Genomic DNA, 5,743 nt, shown 5'->3' on the forward strand with positions numbered 1-5,743 from the left:
TTACTCTATCGCTCTTGCCACCACCTGACATGCATTTACTTGTTTGTTTGTTTATTCATTTATTTATACTTTCTGATTTCTTCCCCAAACCAGTCCCCATAGAATATAAGCTCCATGAAGGCAGGGGCTTTGTCCGTACTGTTCCCTGCTAATCTTCATAGATAGAGCATAATCTATCACATAGTAGGAACTCAATAAACATCATGAAATGAACAACAGCATTTAATGCATTATTAATGAACATCTACTCCTGGAGTCTAGTGGCTGAAATAGATACAATAGTGAAGGTGGCTAACGTGGGCCCTGCCTGATAGAGCTTGCATTTTAGTGAGAGGAAACCTACTAAATGGACACTTTATTAAATTATCTACTTCAGTTAGGTAATCTCAGGTAGTGATAAAGAGCAATGGAATAAACAAGGACTACTAATTTAAATAGGATAGTCAGGAAAAACCTCTCAGGGGAAATACTTTGAGTTGAGACCTGAGTGCCAAGAAGGAGGTAACCAGGAGTCAAAAAGCATTCCAGGAAGAGGGAATAGCAATGCAAAGGCCCTGAGGCAAGAACAAAGGTTGGTGCACTGCAAGAATAGACAGAGGTGAGGACTGAGAGATAAACAAAGGCAAGATCACAGAAAGTCATAACAAAACGCTCATGTTTTATTTTAAATCTAACAGGAAGCTATTGGAGGGATTTAAGCAGGAGAATGATAGAGTTTAATTTACACTTTTAAAAGATTACTCCGACTTCTGTGAAGCAAGAGTAGAACCTGTTGGGAGGCTGTCTTACAGTTGTCCAGGGAGAGATAACTGTGGCTTGAACCATGATATTGTGGCAGAGAGAGTGATAAACTGTCAGGAAGCCAAAATAAGTATTACTATCTAGATTTAAAAAAATAAGAAATAGAACCCTACAGAAGTTGAGATGCTCTCAAGACAGCATTTCAAATGCATGCCAGAGTAAAGACTAGAACCTAGTTCTCTCAATTCCCAGCCCCAGTATTAGGAGGCAAGTAAGAATCCATATACTGAATAAATAGTTTTAATAATGAAATAAAAGCCTTCATCCCTAGCAAAATGTCTCCCATAAAACATGCCTCAGACTCCTCTCCTCCTTAGCTTCAATGTTTCTCTTCTTAGGAAACTCCAAATTGCAGATGAAGCTGAAAGTGACAGGCAGAGGGCCACTAACAAGTGTCCCCTCCCTTCTGGCTGTATGTGCATGTTGGGCAGTCTGGTATGGCTGGTCCACCAACCACTGCTTCTGGAAAAGGGAATAATAACTGAAGTTTACCTGTCAAGGCTCCACATCACTTTCTTCTCTAGATGAGCGTCTTGGAGAAAGGATGGAAGCCCAAGGATAGATGCCTAAGAAATCTTTATAGAGCAGTAAGGCTGAGGGAACTGCAGGCACAAGTATTTGGGTAGAAATGGCACCTGGTAATAATCAGCAGTAAAGATCTCGACAATGACTAATGAGGTAAGAAGCCTCTTGAGGAGGAATGTTGTTGTGAACTTGGGAAGAGTCTCCTAGTTCCAGTCAAGAGACCAGATTCTAGTCCAGCCTCTGATATCTGCTGGGCCAGTGGAGGGTGGGTGTGGGGGCCACATCAGATTAGTGGTTTTCTCCCTTTGGTTCCTGGAAGGTAGCTTCATCACTCTTCTCTCTTTTAAAGAGTTAAGTAGAAGACATATATGGTAAGCTCAAGATGAAAGTTTTATATGTTTTTAGTTAAAGAAATAGAAAAATAATTATGTCTTAATAAAGTAATCAGAAGAAATCTTTGTAAAAAGAAGTTTTGGGGGTTGAGATGAAAGAAAGTAACAAAGGATCCTTGATTCTAAATAGGTAGGAAACCACAGAACTTGATGATCAACCTGATTCCTACCAGCTTTAACAGTCTAGAGACTCAATACTATTAAAAATCTCTGGAGGCATTCATTTAAGGTGCCACAAACAGACCGAGTGCATTTGTATCCAAGATGGGCCCAGTTACTGCATACCCAATGTATAACCCCATCATTTTCTGGAGTAAAGTCACTTCCAAATGGGATACTGTAGCTAAGATGTGACTGAGTGAGAACAGCAGTCAGGAAGCCTAGGTTCTGACTCTGGGATGCACTCAAATAACTAAACCATTCTGAGGCTCTGCCTCCTCGCCCACAAAATGGAAAGGATTAGACTGGATGATCTTTATGGCCCTTTATAAGTTAAATTCTATAATTTCAGAGATTTCAATAATTTCATTTGATTTTACCTTGAGTTCCCTATAAAATAGGCTAAGGTAAAAGCTACCATGCTAGCATTTTAGTGTGAGGCTACACTCAGAAAAAAGCGAGAAGAGAGGAGAGGAGAGGAGGGGAGAGGAGGAAAGGGGGAAGGGAGAGGAGGAGAGATAAGAAGGAAGGGAAGGGAAGGGAAGGGAAGGGAAGGGAAGGGAAGGGAGAAAAGAGAAAAGAAAAGGAAAGAAAAGAAGAAAAGAAAAGAAAAGAAAGAGGAAATGAGACGGAGATGACAGGAGATAAAGCTGGTCACACCGTCCCAGCAAGTGCAGCCTACTGTTCCGTTTCATGACTTGCATCTCAGAACAATCCGTAGAAGGGAGGAAAGGAGAACAAATTCTTTGTCCATCTCCCATCATTCATCAAAATCCTCTCCACAGAATATTAACTCTCTGTATCTCCCAGCTCCACCAGGCATCTACTGGGACAGTCAGAACTGGGGTGGATTCAGGGTGCCCAGCTTCTTGTCAGTACTCCCCAGTCAGGACCCACTGTCCAGCTTCTGGGAGTGTGACTATCTGACAGCTCCCAGCTGGGTCCTCTGTGGCAACTGTAGTCAAACAGAGAGAGCCACATAAGCCAAGGTCACATCCCCTGCTATAGGTAGCCCCCATCAGTGACCAATTGATAAGGGGATACAAAGGTTCAGCCTCACTGCTTCACTTGGGGCATCTCTGAACAGCAGACCTCTCCATGCCTTGGCTAAGGCCTCTGTTGCAAATTATCGGTTTATTCCCTCACTCTGTCTAATCCTACTCTGCTAGAAGTAGCCAGACCCTAAATCTCAGGAACAAATACCAATAATTCTAAATAAATTAGAAGAAAAATCTGAAGACCTGTTATTCCTTTGTTCCCTGCCATTGTTAGTGGAAGTGACCAAATGCTTTGTATCATTCGGCTTTAAATTCAAAATCACTTATCAAGGACAAAGAGGACCATTTGTTATGGCCTGAGAAGTTCCCACCCAAGTAATGACTAGTTATATATAAGCATAGCAAGTAGATAAGTTAAACTTCTGAGTATTTACATAGAATAACAGTAATAGCAATAATTTGTTTTTTAAAAACTTAAAGCTCTTCAGCATCTCTGCCTTTCTTAGTATTCTGGGGAGTACAAACAGGTTGAAAGTTAAAAAAAAAAAAAGATTTTAGATAAAAATAAGGAAAAGACATCTCAGTGTCTAAACGAGGTAGTCACAGACAGCCCAGGGAACCAGGAGGCTCCCTTCTACTGAGAGTGTTGAGGAGGAGATTCAACATCAAACGACCTTTAAAGTCCCTTCTAATCCTGAGGATTTTAACCACAGTTGGCTTTTAATATCTACTGGTCTCTGATTATAAAATATAATCCTTCTAGAAAGACTATCATTTCTCTTTGAACTGTCCCTGATTAGAGAAATTGTCCACTCCTAAGAGAACACAGAAGAGCTCAGAGTCCCATATCGCAATGATAGGAAGGAAACTTTTCTGTCCTAATGTTTGCAGCTACTTCAACAAATTATACTTCCCAGGGAGAGCTTAGGCATTGGTTAAGTAGGCTAAGAAGCAGCCTGGATTCTAGAAGAAGCCTGGAAGTGGGGACAAGGCATATCAGCTGCTAGTCCTAATAAAAGTTCTTTTGTGACCCAGCTTCCAGTGATTTACCTCACTGGGTTCACAAATGTGCAAATCGTAAGCTGGATCACAGAACCAAACTAAAAAAAAAAAAAAATTATACTTATTAAGCAGATAAAGGCAAGTCAAAAAAGAGAATAAAAACACGATCACACACAGACATCAGAATGAGTTCTTTTTCAAATTGGATTAGCATCTCTCCCAGTCAAAAATGATTCTGGAGAATTTAGAAAGGTAATAGGCATCTCTCTTTGATCACTTTAGTATCATCTGCCTCCTAGAGGCCTCAATAAATGTGTATTAATGAATGAATGGTTGAATGAATGAATCAGTCATGTGTGCATTTCTAGAGGCCCCCAAAATACAGAAACACAGACAAGTCTAGAAATGAGGTGACTTACCAGAAAATTTCTTTTAATGCAACAGGAATACTTAGAAACCAAACTTTCAATGCGTATTTCTTAGATTGACTATGTGTTATGGCAAATTTCTATAAATTGTTCAAACAACAAATATCCATTGCTAGAAATATAAAAGAATTAAATAACAATCCCTGTTGTTTTTCTTTTCAAGTCTCTTCAAAATACTATCTTACATACTTTACCCTCTGAAAGTAAATCTTTTCAAAATTGTGGTAATGTCTACTTCCTGCCCACAAGTTTTCCCTGGCAAATTATTAAAACTGCTCCCTCCACCACAATGGCAGCGCCGAAGACAAAGAGCTGCTGCTGCTGCCGCGGCTCCCCGACCTTTTCAGAACCGGCCAGCAGCTTCTGAATGACGTGGAAGTGGCCGCGGAACCCCTCGGCTCGCAGGCTGTCCAGGAGGTGTCGAAGGGGCCGGACATCCTGAAAACAGCTGCCAAAATGTTGTCACAGCTCCACCTGTTCAGCCGAAATGAAGATTTGGAAGTGATAGCTTCCCCTGACCTGAAGCACCTGATGTTGCCAGCATTTCAAGGAGCGCTCACCATGAAACCAGTCAACCCTAGCACGCGTCTGGCTCATTCGCAGTGGGCACGAAAACACTTTTTAAACTACTTAACTCAGTGCCAGTACTATCATGTGGCAGAGTTTGGCTGCCCCAAACCAAGAACAACTCCGCTGAAAATAGCACTGCTAGTCCCTCCATGGCCTATCCTAGCCTCGTTGCTATGGCATCTCAAAGACAAGCTAAAACAGAGAGGGACAAGCAGAGGAAGGAGATGGAGCGGAGGCTGGCCGACCTGAAGGCCACTGTGAAAAGCGGTCAAGCAGACGATGAGCACGATCGCGAGTACTGCCTCCTTCACCTGCGAACGTGAGTCGGTATCAGCCTAGAGGAGATTGAGAGCATTGACCAAGCGATAAAGATCCCGAGAGAAAAAGACTCGTCGAAAGAGGCAGCGGCTTCTCACTCATCTCATCAGGACAGGCCTCCAATGAAATCTTTCATTCTCACTCGGAATGCGGCCCAAGCAAAAGTATTTGGAGCTGGCAATCCAAGTCTAGCGACCATGATGGTGCATGACTAGTATGATCAGCATCAGAAACTTGTAGTATTACCAGATCAGAGAATAGCCAAGACAACGTCAGAGGTCAGAAAAGCACTTCAGCGACAAGAAAACCTGGACAGAAAGGAGGAAGCGTCTGCTTGACCACTTTTCACAGTGGCCTTCAGGGCGGCCACCAGGAAGTTCAGAGAATACCAAGCAGGATAAGTTCCAAGGAAACTATACCTCTATATCATATTCAAACTTCAGAAAATCAAAGATTAAACAAAATCTTGAAAGAAAATGGAAGATTAAAACACCTTACCTAGAGAGGAGCGAAGATAATAATGACATACAATTCCTCTTCAGAAATCATG

General features: G+C 41.8%; 1 pseudogene; it reads left to right on the forward strand.

Moving 5' to 3' along the window:
• The first annotated feature begins 4,106 nt into the window (after positions 1-4,106).
• Positions 4,107-5,531, forward strand: LOC102898432 (annotated as a pseudogene).
• The last annotated feature ends 212 nt before the right edge of the window (positions 5,532-5,743 follow it).

Source organism: Pteropus alecto, unplaced genomic scaffold (genome assembly GCF_000325575.1).
Source record: "Pteropus alecto unplaced genomic scaffold, ASM32557v1 scaffold20, whole genome shotgun sequence".
Lineage (NCBI taxonomy): Eukaryota > Metazoa > Chordata > Mammalia > Chiroptera > Pteropodidae > Pteropus > Pteropus alecto.